The sequence below is a fragment of the Mandrillus leucophaeus genome, unplaced genomic scaffold (assembly GCF_000951045.1).
Source record: "Mandrillus leucophaeus isolate KB7577 unplaced genomic scaffold, Mleu.le_1.0 Scaffold1090, whole genome shotgun sequence".
Classification (NCBI taxonomy): Eukaryota; Metazoa; Chordata; class Mammalia; order Primates; family Cercopithecidae; genus Mandrillus; species Mandrillus leucophaeus.
Window position 1 is genome coordinate 546,998 of NW_012099099.1, and position 15,609 is coordinate 562,606.

General features: G+C 41.4%; 1 protein-coding gene and 1 pseudogene across 2 annotated transcripts in view; one reads left to right on the forward strand and one right to left on the reverse strand.

The window, feature by feature from the left end:
* FOCAD (focadhesin) overlaps positions 1–11,024 on the reverse strand; it is a 339,855-nt gene extending 328,831 nt beyond the window's left edge. The window contains exon 1 of the mRNA XM_011988811.1: positions 10,716–11,024. The gene's annotated coding sequence lies outside the window, so the exon portion shown is untranslated. The remainder of the gene's footprint in view (positions 1–10,715) is intronic.
* LOC105545759 lies at positions 3,900–4,459 on the forward strand (annotated as a pseudogene). Its single transcript, XR_001006979.1, has one exon. The product of XR_001006979.1 is annotated as a 28S ribosomal protein S36, mitochondrial pseudogene (transcript).
* Positions 11,025–15,609: the final 4,585 nt, after the last annotated feature.

The window sequence follows — 15,609 nt, forward strand, 5'->3', positions numbered from 1 at the left end:
CTTTTCCATAAAGCATGGAAGAGATACCTAAGCCTGAAAAAGATTGCAATACCTGTCATTCCTTCATTCAAGAAATATTTATGAGATGCCTACCTTGTGTCAGACACTATACTAAGCACTGGGAATACAGAGAAAAATCCCTGCCCTTATAGATTACATTTCTAGTAGAGGGAAGATAAGAATAAGCAAAATAGTAAATTATATAGCATTTCTGAAGATAAGTGTTATGGATAAAAGTAAACCAGGGCGGAGGATAGACAGTATTAGAGAGAGGTTTCCATTTTTAAAAGGATGGTCAGGGAAAGCCTGAGGAAGTACTCAAGTAGACTGAAAGGGGCTAAAAAAGCAGTTTCATCATCTCAGAAAAGAAGATTCTAAGCGGAAAGAGTAGCAGTGCCAATGATATGGTGAAAGCAGGCCTCCGATGTCTGAAGAACAGCAAAGAGGCTAATTTGAGCAGATTAAGCGAGAGACGGAGAGAGTGGCTGTAAATGGAGTTGGAGAGGCAACAAATGGCAAGCCTCACAGGACAATCCCAAGACTGCCTTTTACTTTGGGTGGTAACGGGAAGCCACGGGAGAGTTTGGGGCAGAGAAGAGATCTAACTCATGTTTTTATAAAATCACTCTGGCTGCTGTTCTGACAATACTGCAAGGGGAAAGAAAGAAGCAATCCGTTAGAAGGCCAGGACAGATTGCAAAAAATGGCCTTCGGTTGCTCCCAGTCTCTGTATACAAAGCGCTTTACAAAGTGACTTTGCTGCTCCCCTCGGAAAAAAAGTAGACTAATTTTCTATCCCCTTCATCTGGCTTGACCTGGCGACCTGCTCACACCAACAGCAGGGAAAGTGAAGCTGTAGAAGTTCTAAGTCCAAGCCTCAAAAGGCCACATAGTTTCCTCTTGTTATCTTGCTTCCACTAGACCACCATGTAAAGAAACATAAACATGAGATAGTTTACTGAACCATGTAGAGCAGAGACAAGCCATCTCAGGTGAGGCCTCCAAACCTACCAGTCCCCATCACTACATGAGTGAGCATGGGCAAGACCAGCAAAAGAGCTGCCCCCCATCTACTCCAAGCCCAACCTAAGCTGCCAACCACAGAATCACAAACTAATAAATAACTGTTGGTTTAAGCCACAAAATTTTGGGGGTTGGTAACAATAGATAACTAATACAGAGGCTACTGCAAGATCCGGGACATAAACAATGGGGGCTTAGACTAGGGTGACAGCAGTGGGTAGTGACAAGTACATGGATTCTAAATACATCGTGAAGACATAGCCAACACGCTTTCCAAAGTAACAGTATATATATAGATTATGAGAGAAAGAAGAGCCAAGGATGATACTCAGGTTTTTAGCCTATGTCATGAAAAGGATGGAGTTTCTATTAACTGAAAGAGGGAAGATTATAGGTAAAAAAGGAAAATCAGTTTAGTTTGAAATATATATTAGTCATCCAAACAGAAAATGCTGAGTAGGCACTGGATATACAGAGGCAGGAGTTCAAGGGAAGGCCAGACTGAAAATATAAATTTGAAAGCTAGTAGGGTATTACTAGTATTTAAAGCTAATATTTAGGCCAGGCGCCATGGCTCACACCTGTAATCCCAGTATTTTGGGAGGCCAAGGCGGGTGGATCATTTTTCAAGACCAGCCTGGCCAACCTCTCTACTAAAAATACAAAAATTAGCCTGGTGTGGTGGGGCGCACCTGTGGTCCCAGCTACTCAAGAGGCTGAAGCAGAAGAATCGCTTGAACCCAGGAGGCGAAGGTTGCAGTGAGCCGAGATCGTGCTACTGTACTCCAGTCTGGCTGACAGAGGGAGACTCCATCTCAAAAAATAAATTGGCCAGGCGCAGTGGCTCACGCCCATAACCCCAGCACTTTGGGAGGCCGAGGCAGGCGAATCACGAGGTCAGGAGATCGAGACCATCCTGGCTTAACACAGTGAAATCCCATCTCTACTAAAAATACAAAAAATTAGCCAGGCATGGTGGCGGGCGCCTGTAGTCCCAGCTGCTCAGGAGGCTGAGGCAGGAGAATGGCGTGAACCCGGGAGGCGGAGCTTGCAGAGATCAGGCCACTGCACTCGAGCTCAGGGGACAGAGTGAAACTCCATCTAAAAAAATTAAATAAATAAAATAAATAAATAAATAAATAATAAAGCTAATATTTAAAGGCTGAATGATATGATCCAGAAGTATAAGGTCTAATGACTGAGCCCTGAAGCACTTCAGTGTTAACAGCACTCTTATCAGGGAGATAAGGAAAAACCAGTACAGGATTCTAAAAAGGGACAATAGGTAGGAGGAAAACCAGGAATTGTGGCATTTTTGCTAATAAAGGAAAAAAGTGTTTTAAGAAGCAGAGAGTGGGCTGGCACAGTGGCTCACGCCTGTAATCCCAGCACTTTGGGAGGCCGAGGCAGGTGGATCACTTGAGGTCAGGAGTCCGAGACCAGTCTGGCCAACAAGGTGAAACTCCATCTCTACTAAAAATACAAAAATTAGCCGGGTGTGGTGGCACATGCCTGTAATCCCAGCTACTCAGGAGGCTAAGGCAGGTGAATCACTTGAACCCAGGAGAAGAAGGTTGCAGTGAGCCAAGGTCAGTGCACTCTAGCCACTGCCACTGCACTCCAGCCTGGGCAACAGAGTGAGACTCTGTCTCAAAAATAAAAATAAAGAAGCAGAGAGTGACTAGCTGTCTCAAAACAAACAAACAAACAAACAAACAAAAAAACAAACAAAAAAACGCTGACAGATCAACTGAGAGGTAGAAACTTGGAAGAGACCTTTAGATTTGGGAAAAAGAAAGGGCGAGGCATAGTGCCTCCACCTGTAATCCCAGCACTCTGCGCTGAGGCTGGAGGACTGCTTGAGGTCAGAAGTTCAAAACCAGCCTGAGCAACATGGTAAGACCCCACCTCTTCAAAAAGTAGAAAAATTAGCCAGGTATGGTGGCGCATATCCACAGTTCTAGCTACTCAGGAGGCAAGGCAAAAGTACCACTTGAGCCCAGGAGTTGAAGGATGTGGTTAGCTATGATCACACCACTGCACTTCAGCATGGGCAACAAAGCAAGACTCTGTCACTAGATGAAAAATAAAGTCACTTTTAGAAAAGTGACTTCTCAGAAAAGTTACTTTTAGAAGAGTAATTTTTTGATAGAGGTGAGGGAGAAAACCGGATTAAAGTGAGTTTAAGAAAGAATAGAAGGAAAGTAACTGGACATGAGTATAGTTATACCATAAGGGGTAACAAATAAATTGTGCAGTGGTTTAAGTAGGAATGGGGTCAAAAGCTATTATTTTAACATGGAAAAATACCAGCATACTTGCATTACTGAAGGGAATAATCCAGTAATGAGGGAAAATGCTATGTTCAGAGACAGAGATGCTGGAGACAAATCCTTGGAAAGGTAAAAGGAATGAGACCTAGTGCATGAGTGAGGAGCTGTTCTTAGAAACAGACTGTAGATGAGAAAATAACAGATGGCAATCTTAGGTAAATGCAGGTATGCCCACCTCCCACATTCATGGTAATTTTAATTCACATTAAGGCGTTTTCTACACTCTGGGCCCAGAATTGACCTAAAAATACTCAACATAACCTTCTAATCCTACCAATAGATAAGAATTGGCACACATGATGAAATGTATTTACAAAAGTATTTTGGGAGTTCAGAGGTCAGGAAAAGGTACATAAAAGCAAATAGGCCACACTGTCCATCCTTTCTCCGACAGATAACACAAATATTCACTGGAGACATATATGTTATTTTTAAATTTAGAAACAGTACTATGCCAACTGTCCTACTCTAACAGAAACTATAATGACTTGATGGATAAATGTTAACAACAGAAAGCTTCATCAAAATTTAAATTCCGGGAAACTGCCCCTTCTCGGGGTCATGATGGGCAGCAAGATGGCGTCTGCCAGTAGGGTCGTTCAGGTAGTGAAACCACACACTCCATTAATAAGGTTTCCTGACAGAAGAGACAATCGTAAACCCAATGTATCCGAAGCTTTGAGATCAGCAGGGCTACCATCTCACTCTTCTATAATTTCACAACATTCTAAGGGAAGTAAATCACCAGATTTGCTGATGTATCAGGATCCACCAGACACTGCAGAAATAATAAAAACATTACCTCAGAAATACAGAAGGAAACTTGTGTCTCAAGAAGAAATTGAATTTATCCAACGTGGAGGTCCTGAATAACCATGGTGGCTGCTGTTTGTCATCAGACAATAGAATTGTCTTTACAATAAAGGACTTCCAAAATGACAGATGAGAAACTGTATACTAAACACCTTTAATAAATACTATGAAAAAATGAAATATAGAAAATTTAGATGGACACTTGTATTTCCTAATTTATGTATCTTGGTCAGCTTCTCCACAAGCTTACCTAATTATTTATACACTTTATACTTATTAAAGTATACATTTTTAAATAGCCTATTAATTTAATCTTGATTATCAAACATTACCAGTGCTGAACTATTAAAAGCACATAATGTGTAGTAAACTATCATAGGATTCTTATAATTTCACTTTTCTTTCTGTTTAGACATGGAAAAATTTATCAGTCAGAATTGCTGTTTTAGGTATATGATTTTCCTGAAATTGGGTGAGGATCAGTGAAATAATGACTCTATTACTTGTTCTTAATTCTCCGTTCTCTAATGTTTTTTCATTCACAAGTTTACTGGAGTATAACTGGCTTAATAAGTATATCCTACTTTGAATGATAAAAATATAGTCAAGCTAAAATAGGTGACTATACTATTAAGATGGAGGCGATCATACAAAAGGTTCCAAAGAAAGTCAAAGAGCATAAAACGGAAAATAATTAAGAGACCAAAATGAATATAGCATAGGAATAAAGATTTCACTAGAAATTGCAATTTATTATGTTTCGGAGATTGTAAGGAAGTCTTGTTCTTTGGTTTATTTTACTGTTTTATGATCTTGTATGCAAATCCTGATAACCATTAACTTTCTCAAACTTAATGTCTCAAAGCCTCATAAAATCAACATAAATATGTACTTACTAAGCAGTTTATGAAACTTTAATGGGGCCCCTCCTGTGCCAAGGGTATGTATATTATGAAGCAAAGCCTCACAAAGCTAAATAAATTCTCTTCCATACCTTTTTAAAAAAAAAAGTTAAAGTCCAAACTACAAAAAGCTATCCATATGCTTCAGAAAAGTGCTGTCACCCTTACACCCAAATCTAAGCTCTTTCTAACCTGTCTTCTCCTCTAAATAATCTTTCTTCGCTCTCTCACTCCTTCCCAAGCTTTTATACTGATACCATAGTCAATAAGCTTTCTTATATCCTCAGCCTCTTCACTAGATGCTCCCTGTACCTCCTAGGCCTAATACAAACTAAACTCCCCTTCTTTGGTGGCCCCCATCAGTAAAGGCTAATCATCCCTCCAAGCCCAAGGCCCAGAAGAATGTTTCCAGACCACTCGCCCCATCCCACCCCCACCCTCTGTGCCTTTGAGGGTGTAACATCTAAGTATCTTCACCTCTCACATATACTGATCCATATGCAATCTAAACCTCAGAAATTAGGATCACATTCTACCCTTTCTCCCTGGGTACCACAGTCATCTATAGTCATCTGGGTGAGCAATTCATCCAACGCACCACCAGTCTCATTGTTCCTGAACACCTCCATTTCTACCATCTATATCCACAGCCAAACCCTACATGCCATCTATACCCTAAAAATCTTAAATTCCAATATTCTACTCTGACCAGAATATTTCCATCATTTTCATTATCTCCCTTTTAGCTATAAACACTTGCATATTTACTTCATCCAGACTTTTAATCATTTTAATCAATTATGTTATCTCAATCTTTCAGCTCCTCCTGGCTCTATCATCATCCCTATCCAGTCTAAACTTCACATTCCATCACTCTGACCGTTCTTTCAACAATATTTTCAACTCATTTGCATTCTCACCATATGCACATAACAAAATCCAAATACTGTATCAATCCAACTACTTATCATCTCTGGTTCTAGTGAATTTTGCTGCCAAAAGTCACAGAATCATATGAACTAGATTATTACAAATTAATGATCCTGGCCTATCTGGGAAACCTTCCAAAAACTGTAGTTGGCTCTTTCTCCTATTCCCAATGGCATCTGACCAGTCTCTTCTTGTTGAATTCTCTCCCTCCTTATCTTCTAGAAGTCCAGTGTCATTGGGCTGTTCCTTCTGTCTTTTTCACTGAGTCATCTTACAGAGCAGTGTTTCCCAGGGTTTCCCTTCTGTTTTATTCTTTCTTATTCTATAAACTCTCTCTTAAGTATCATCCATTCTCACACTGTTTTAACCACCTATAGGTTGATAGCATCCTAATCTCTATCTCCAGCCTAAAATCCTCTCTTTATCTCCAGACCAAAGCTGCCAAATGCCCACTGAACAGCACCAATTGTGTGACCCAAACCCATGTCCAAGGCTACTGATCTTATTCTCCCCATATATCTGATATTCCTAATGTGATTCCTATCTTGGGAAGTCATAAACCTAGGAGGTATCCTTGACTCCATCACTTCTTCATCCCCTACATCCATCTGGCCACTAACTCAATCACCTTAATATAGCTGGAATTCATCCTGTTCTCTCAAGCACCACTGAATTTTCGGAGTTCTGTCATATTTAATGGAAATGTTTGCCTTACTCCACTACAATTCATTCCTCACATTGCCTCACGAAACTGATCTTAACTTTCTTCCACTTAAAATCTATTACTCATGGATCACCACAGCCTCCAGAATAAAGCTAAAAATGGCTAACATGGTGTGGAAGAGAGCTTTCATTACTTACTCCTTGTTTACTTTTTAAAGTTCATCTCTCTATTCTCTCTCTTAACACATTAGGGGTCTATGTTCTGTCTCTAACCTATCTGTTTGTCCTCACTGCTTTCTTGTGCCTGGAATGTCTTATTCTCTAATATCACCAACTAATTCCTACTCACTTTCAAACTTTAACTGAGATGAAAATTCCTCCATAAAGCCTTCTCTGAATCTCCTCAAACCTCACACACAGTTTTCTTCTATCCCCCACTATACTATGTAAACAACTAATCATAATGTTTATCCCATTGTATTTTGGCATTATTTATGGAGTCCATGCAATACTGTAAGTTCCTTAAAGAAAATTTAAGGACCTAGTATCGAAGTAGTTGCTGTCTTTACTGAACAAAGGAATAAATAAAAAATAGAGAATACAATACCTTTAATAACTAAGAATCTTTAAAAAATCACATTTACTTAAATGTTTCAACAATTAAAAACATTTAATCATTTAATAAAAAGTATTCTCCATTCCTCTCCATGTGTATGTCCTAATAGCATATACTAAAATCAGGTTTGGTTACATAAACCAACATGCGCAATGATTGGAAAGCAAAGTAGAACTTAAGACTACATTATGAAAGCAGGTAGGCCAAATAGAAAGGCTTGTCAAGAGAGAAGGGAAAGATAAACCCTGGCAACCAAAAAAACTTCATAATAAAACTACAGTTACAACACTCATAATTACTGTATGACATTTGTTCAACATACTTATCAACCAAATTAGCAAGAACTCATCTGATCAAAAGGAGAACAGAAGATACCTTCGAAGGCATAAATCTCCAGTTTAGGAGCTTCAGTGGAAAGCTTCATCGGTCCCCAAGCAAGTGAAAAGATAAGTCTTTAAATAAATAATGGTAATAAACTGACCATCTATGCAAGTTGAATTCTCAACTTCCTTTGGCCTAAAGAAATGTTTTCCCATCATGAACAGTGGAAAGCTATACAGTATTTAAAGTCAAGGGTTTTGAAACATCTTCAAAATATATAAAACTAAAGTAACTCAGACTAATTAAATGAAAACCAATATAAACTTTTAAAATCATAAATGCAATTTTATTACTTCCAATATGACCTGAGTAGGGGAAAAAAAACAACAACAATGAGGCCAGAAGTACTTAGAGGGTTATAAAAACTATATGTCAATCCATTGTTTGAAAACAGATGGGCTCTTCCACATCACTTAAAATTTTGTTGTTTCAAATCATTTACATGGAGGAAATTCACAAATATCCCTTGTCCCTTGTCCGATTAGCTTAGCAAATCTTGTTTTATCATGTGGAAATAGTAACAAAACCTCCATCAACCTATTACTAATTGTGAATCACAGACTTATACTCATGTAAGTATAGCATACTTTATTATACATCTCTAGATCTATAGATTTCTCATCTCCTAAAGAAATACATACTACCCACTTGATCAAAATTTAAATTATCACCCTAATTTTCCTTTTGTACTTAAACCAAGTTCATTGTTATACATCAAGAAAAACTGATTAAGATCAAGTTTTGCTATAGACTAATAATCCTGACACTATTATTTCCTTAGACTTCCTCCAAATATAGTTATTATTTCTCATGGTGTTTTTTTTTTGTTTTTTTTTTTTTTTTTTTTTTTTCCGCTAGAATGTTAATGTCCTCAGCTCTTGAATTTTCCCCCTTAACTTTCTAATCTTGATCAGGTCCATTTCTAGAACTGAAAGATGTAGCACTGACATGAAGGGATCGCTTGAGGTCAGGATTTTGAGACCAGCCTGACCAACATGATGAAACCCCGTCTCTAATAAAAATACAAAAATTAGCTGGGCATGGTGGCATTCGCCTGTAATCCCAGCTACTTAGGAGGCTGAGGCAGGAGAATCACTGGAACCCGGGAGGCGGAGGTTGCAGTGAGCCGAGATCGCAGCATTGCACTCCAGCCTGGGTGACAGAGTGAGACCCTGTCTCCAAACAAAAACAAACAAACAAACAAAAAATGTAGCAAACGCAAATATTTTAAAAGTTATATTTTCTTAAATTTTCCAAACTCTTGATAGTGATATACACAATTTAATTCAACTAATCATTTGTGGACAATATCCCAAAAGTATCATGAACCTAAGAATATTATGCCTCAGACTGTTTCATAAATCATTTTAGACAGGGGTGGGGGGGTGGGGGGGAAGGCCAAACGATTTACTGGTAAGCACCATCAATCAGTCAACAAATGAAAAACTCTGGTTACACCTCCACGAAAATTTTGATTTCAAACTATTTATTGACCTGGTTATCAGGCATTAACTGGAGGCAACAATCAATTAAAATCCAGTAAATTTGGGGTTAATGAAACAAATGTTAAAATAGATACAATATTGATAAATATTAGCCACGCAATGGTAACTTCCTAACATTGATTAAGTAAGCATTAATCAAGGTAGAGGTTTTAGCTTCCACTAATCTATAAAAGCAAGGCAAAATGCTTTGAAAATTGCATTTTTATGCAATTGTTTCAGTATCATACCTTTGTATGTAACATTAAAAAGCTCGTGATTACTACATTTCAAAATTTAGATGAGTCACAGTGCTTTCTACGCAGGAATTGGATGTGAATCAAAATTGTAAACATGCACTTGCTTGGTAGTCAAAAAGTGAATGTGGACAGATACAATGTTCGTTGACACAGTAAAACATAATCATAAAATACATCCTGTGTTTTTAAAATAGTTACTTCCTAACTGCTAACACATTTCAGGAAACATACCATCTACCCCTCCTCTCTTTGAAAATCTCAAAATTATACTAATCCCATTCCCCTTCTTACAGATAGGCCACTGAAACCTAGAGCCATTACTTATACAGTTATCAGGATTACACCCTCAGAGCCACCATAGTTTAAGGGATACTAGAATCTGAAAATAACAAAAAAAAAAAAAAAAATGCAACTCAAATCTAGACAATAAAACTAGCATATAAACTGTAAGAAAACGCAGGAAATGCCGATTTTAGTATCTGGTATGAGGATGACCATCAAGGAATCCATCAAAAAAGTTTGGAAAGTATGAATGAATGACTGCATGAAATTGGCAGGATTTCATTGATTTCAAAAGCTCCAAATTCAGGAACCACACTGAGAGATCAGGACGCCACAGCTGAAACTAAAACTCATGAAGGGTAAGTGCAACACAACTGCACGTCTCCACACGTTAGCTGCTGCGAAAATTTCAAAACATATATCTAATACACGCTTTCTTCAGGTAATTGCCACAAGTGCGGACGGAGCCAGAGAACTAGGAGGCTGAAAACAGGCCCTGCTCACCCATAAGCCTTTGCATTATAAGTGGACATGATCTGAGTGAGTCACCGGGAATGAGAAGGAGAGTCACCCAGGCCAGGCAGGACGCGGCCAGAACCTCCTGCTCTGTCCCCAACTAGGGAACCGGTCGAAGGAGAGTGGGACGACTGCAACCTGCTGCAGCAGGTATGCAAGAAGCGCGCCGACCGGCTTCCGAGTCGGGATCCCACTGAGTCCCACCGCAGCCACCACAGCCAGCCCTGCCCAGGTATCTCGTAGCTCCGTAACCTCATAAGGCCTAGTTCTCCAGAAGCTGAGAGCCCCGTCAGGACTGGACGAGGGCAAAAAGCAGGTCCTGCCCCGCTCCCGGCTGCCCCTCGCCGCGACGCGGCCTTGCCGCCACATGCTCCACTGCCCCGTCTCCCAGCTCAGCCCCAGCCCCGCAGGGCCTCAGCCGCCCTCCATGCAAGCCGACCGGGCCGCAGGCGGCGCGACCCAGCGGTTCCCGAGCAAGGGGCAGCGGTGGCAGCCCGCCGCCCCGCATGGCTTACCTCCCTTCTGCCACAAGCTCAGCCCAGCGCCGGCTGCCTGACGTGGCCCGCCCCGCCGCCTCGAACACCCGGGGGCGGGGACTGCAGAAGAGAGCCAATGGGCTGCACATCGCGAGGCCCTGTTCCGCCTCCTCCGCCTGTGGCCCGCCCTCCCCGACTCGCGCGCACGCGCGTCTGAGGCCCGGGCCGCGCACTGCGGTTGGAAGGCGGCGTGGGCGGCGGACCCGAGCTCCGCAGCTGAGCTGGTGCGGGGAGGGCTGTGCGCGGGGGCTGGCTGAGGAGCAGCACCGCAGTGAGGAGTTAGCCCAAGGAAAAGCATATTAAAGGAAACTGCCTAGAGATGCCACTGCAGCGTGCCCGGGTAGTCCTGTTGGCAGCCTGCCCCTATGCAGCTTTTGGCGATGCAAAACGGCTTCTTGGTATTTGGAGATTTTGTTTCCCGGGCGAAATAAATAATACTGATAACATTAAGGATTCAGAAAATTTAAAGCAGCCGACTTGCCGCGAAGACACTTCGTTCTTCGCCTAGTACCTACGGCTTGGTGTCTTTACTTCACTTGGCCGACACAGAACACTGCAGCTCTCCACGCCACTGTGGTATATCCACTTGTTAGATAGTCCTGAGGGCGTTCTAGCCCAAGTGTTTCTGTTGATGTAATCTAGGGGGAACTGGCGCGAGTAATTATTGCTTGTTATTGCTGTTACGATTTTGCCCAATATTTACTGAATGATAAACATGTATTTTCTCCTGGGTCGGGGTGGGAGCTCCCACGTGGGAAGGCTGTGACAGACAGACAGCAGCCACGATGAAACACGCTGAAAAGAGCCAGCAGAAAAAATGAGGAGAGACTGGTATAACAGAGTGGAATTCCGGTTGTGGATGACAGAATGGAAATTATACGCAAGATGAAAGAGTTAAGGCAAATTACTCTAAAAATATCTGACTTAGTTGTTTCTAAACCCTGGGGCACCCTAAGGGGGAAAAAAAAAGTGCCTGGGTCTCCTCACTTGGTTGAAAAAGCTCTGCTGCGGGACCTTGACATTGATATTTTTCTAAGTTTCCAAAGTTATTTTAATGTGTAGACAAGAAGTTCTGTCTCTCATTTGTAGGAAGTGTTTGGTTCCCCATCACCTCAGATAAGTAATTGTGTATCACAGATCGTTATCAATGTTCCCAATAACAGACTATGCATTCACTCTCTAAGAATTTATCTAAATTAATTTTGGGGCCAGGTGGGCTGGCTCACGCCTGTAATCCCAGCACTTTGGGAGGCCAAGGCGGGCTGAGTTCGAGACCAGCCTGAGCCACATGGTGAAACCCCATCTCTACTAAAAAAAAAACATACAAAAATTAGCCCGGCGTGGGGTTGCGCGCCAGCAGTCACAGCTGCTCTACTCAGGAGGCTGAGGCAGGAGAATCGCTTGAACCCGGGAGGCGGAGGTTGCAGTGAGCCGAGGTGGCGCCACTGCACTCCAGCCTCTGATGGAGTGAGACTCCGTCTCAATCAATCATTCAATCACTCAATCAATATTGAACCTACTTCAAGGTATTCAACCTCTGTTTTCTTTTGCGTGAAAGGAGTTTTATAAGGCTTATAATTCCCTTTTTATGAACATTGATGATATTCTCTTTCAGTCTTCCAAATGCACCAGTATTTCTTTTAGGACTATTTTAATATTTTTTCTTCTATTCCTGTATTTCTTGAGGCTCATTAGTCAAAATGATAATTAAACACATAACTATGTAAACAGCGCTGTTCTAAGTATATAAATTTATTTAATCCACAGAACAACTTTATGAGGCAGTTACAGTTATTACCCACATTTTATAAATAAGGAACTTGAGGTACAGCAGGTGAAGCACCTTGACCAAGGTCATGCACCTAGCTAATGGCCAGGCCAAAACTTGAATCCAAGCACCCTGGTTCTCAATGAATAAACGTACTGCCTCTGTTGTAGAAAGCCTGGTTTTAGGAACACACAGGGAAATGCCCATTTAAAGAATGATGTTGAGTCTACTTTTGACACTGACTTAGCATGTTCAAGCTGCTATAACAAAATATCTTAGACTGGGTAATTTATAAACAATAAAAATTTATTGTTCACAGTTCTGCAAGCCAGGAAGTCCAAGCAAGGTGCCAGCAGATTTGGTGTCTGGTGAGGTTCCATTCCTCATGGATGGTGCCTTCTGTGTATCATCACAGGGTGGAAGAGGCAAATAGATTACCTGAAGCCTCTTTTATAAGGGCACTACATGAGTCGTCATAACCTAATCACCTCCCAAAGGCCCCACCTCTTAATCCTGTAGCATTGGAGATTAGGGTTCAACATATTAATTTGGGGGGACACAAACATTTAGACCATAGCAGACATCTATCCTAGATTCAGATTTTGGGCAGAATTGAGGGACTTGACTATTAAACTTGGAGCCTAGGACCGACTTGACGGCTTTTACTGCAGATCTAGGGTTAAGCTGGAAGTCCATGGGCTCACCCCCTCCTCCTGGGGTATACTCCTTCCATACAGGAACTGCAATTCAGCAGGAATCATTTCACCTTTTATTTAATCTAACGCTATACCAGGCCCTGTGGTAGGCACAGGAGATACCAAGTTGAAAGACATATTCTAGAGCTTTATGGAGCCAGCTCATTCTGGAGACCAAGTCAGCAGCCACCAGATTGATTCTGACAAGACTACAGAGATAGACTTTTAGAACGAGAAAGGATCTCAGAAGTTACCAGTCCATAACAAAGTTTTCTCTGACAAATTCTGAAATTGAAAAATATGGACAATGTATTAAGTTTTCACAAAAATAAGAACCCTGGTTCCCTGACTCCTACTCCTATCCTGTTTCTACTGCATACCTACTGAATAGCCTGCTTTACGCACTGGGATATAAATTTTTAAAAATTTAAATTTTTTTTGAGACAGAGTCTTGCTCTGTTGCCAGGCTGGAGTGCAATGATGCAATCTCGGCTCGCAACCTCCGCGTCTCGGTTTCAAGCGATTCTCCTGCCTCAGCCTCCCAAGGAGCTGGGACTACAGGCTTGCACCACCATGCCCCGCTAATTGTTGTATTTTTAGTAGAGACGGGGTTACACCATGTGGGCCAGGATGGTCTTTATCTCTTGACCTCATGATCAGCTCACCTCAGCCTCCCAAAGTGCTGGGATTACAGGAGTGAACCACTGCACTCAGCCAATAATAACAAATTTTAAAAGAAATTAAAGTGAAGGCTGGACAAAAACATTAGAACAGGTTCTAATAGTCCATCTATGTTGTTAGCCAGGAGGAAAAGGATTCTGCCTGCCTAATTAATCATATAACTAAATAGCTTACTTTACTTCTGAGCTGAAAGCAAGGAATGGAGCCTGAAGGAATGTAGCTACAATTTATAGTTAAATTTTGATTGAGGTATAACCTAGGAAAGATCAGTTTAACTTAGTTGGGCAAACCTACATTTGATGCAGATGTTTGTAGCTCTACACAGCTGGTTCACTGACTTTCAGCCTGAGGAATATTTCTGAGAAACAGCAGAGAGAGGGTGGTCCTTCAGAGGGATTATAAGAGAATCACCTTCATTCATGTAACCTGTGGAGGGTGCGCTAGACTTAATTCCAGAAGGCCCAGCTCTGATGCAAATTTCAATTGAAGGATTAAAACACCTTTCAAATCTATATATTCTGGAATTGTACATGCAAAACTCTGCCTTTTAAATATTTAAGACAAACTACCGTCTTTAAGAGGTAGGCAGGCAGATAGTATTCCTGTTCAACTCCTTGTATTATTTCCACTGAAGTAGTTAAGCAGTTCTCTATTGTATAAGACCCTTTAGATAAGTACACGTTTTGAAGTCAGTGTAGAAGGGCCTATTGACTTTAACAACAACAAAAAAAGAGAGTAAGAAAAATGTGCCCACTCCCAAGTCATTAACAGAGCTGAAAAGAATATGCTAACAAAAAGAAGACACTGTAGTCTGAATCCTGTACTGTAAGGAAGGTCATGTCACCCACAGCATCAGGAGAGAGACACAAAGCCTTGAACTCAGGCCCAAGCATGCTGGGCTGGCTCAACACGCCCACGCATTCATCATCAGGCACGAAGACTGGGAGGAGAAATTCAGTACTAAATCACAGAGCTCTAGTGTCAGCACATCACAGAAAGCAATCTTATTAGATTTAATTAGATGTATGTGGCTCCAATGGCTCCCCATTTCTTTCTAAGTAAAAGCCAAAGTCCTTACAAAAGCCAGCAAGGCCATACGTGATCTCCTTCCCCTGCACCACACACCTCCATCCCCAACACACACACACACACACACACACACACACACGCAGAGTGTCTGTTGCCCCTTTGACCTTGTCTTCTACACACCTCCCCAACTTACTCAACCTGCCTCCTGGCTGCTGCAAGATCTTGGCATTTCTCCCCAGATATCTTTGTGACTCATTCCATCAGATCATTCAAGTCTTTGCTGAGATGTTACCTTCTGGATAAGGCCTTCTCTATCAGTCAGGATCCCAGCAAGAAACAGATGGTACAATCAAATTAGGAAAAATTGAAGAGTTTAATAAAAGCCTATAAACAGAGGTATGAGCAGGGATTAAAAAGATCACAAGGGAGACTCAGTAACATTGGGTGCCCCAAATCACCCCTGAGCTGAAAGCAGAAAGGAGAGAGAGTAGTTACAAAACACAAAGAAGCTATGTTTGGGGCATTTGGTCAAGTAACACAGCCAGTCCACAGTGACACTACAGGGAGGGGGTTCAGGGAATTAATATCGTCATTTCCCTCATTCTCCTCTCTCTTGATCTCCTGAAGCAAGGGGAGCCTGTGCTGCAGTTCATATAATTCAGCCTCCTGCAGCACTGTGAAGGGGCAAAAAGTGAATATC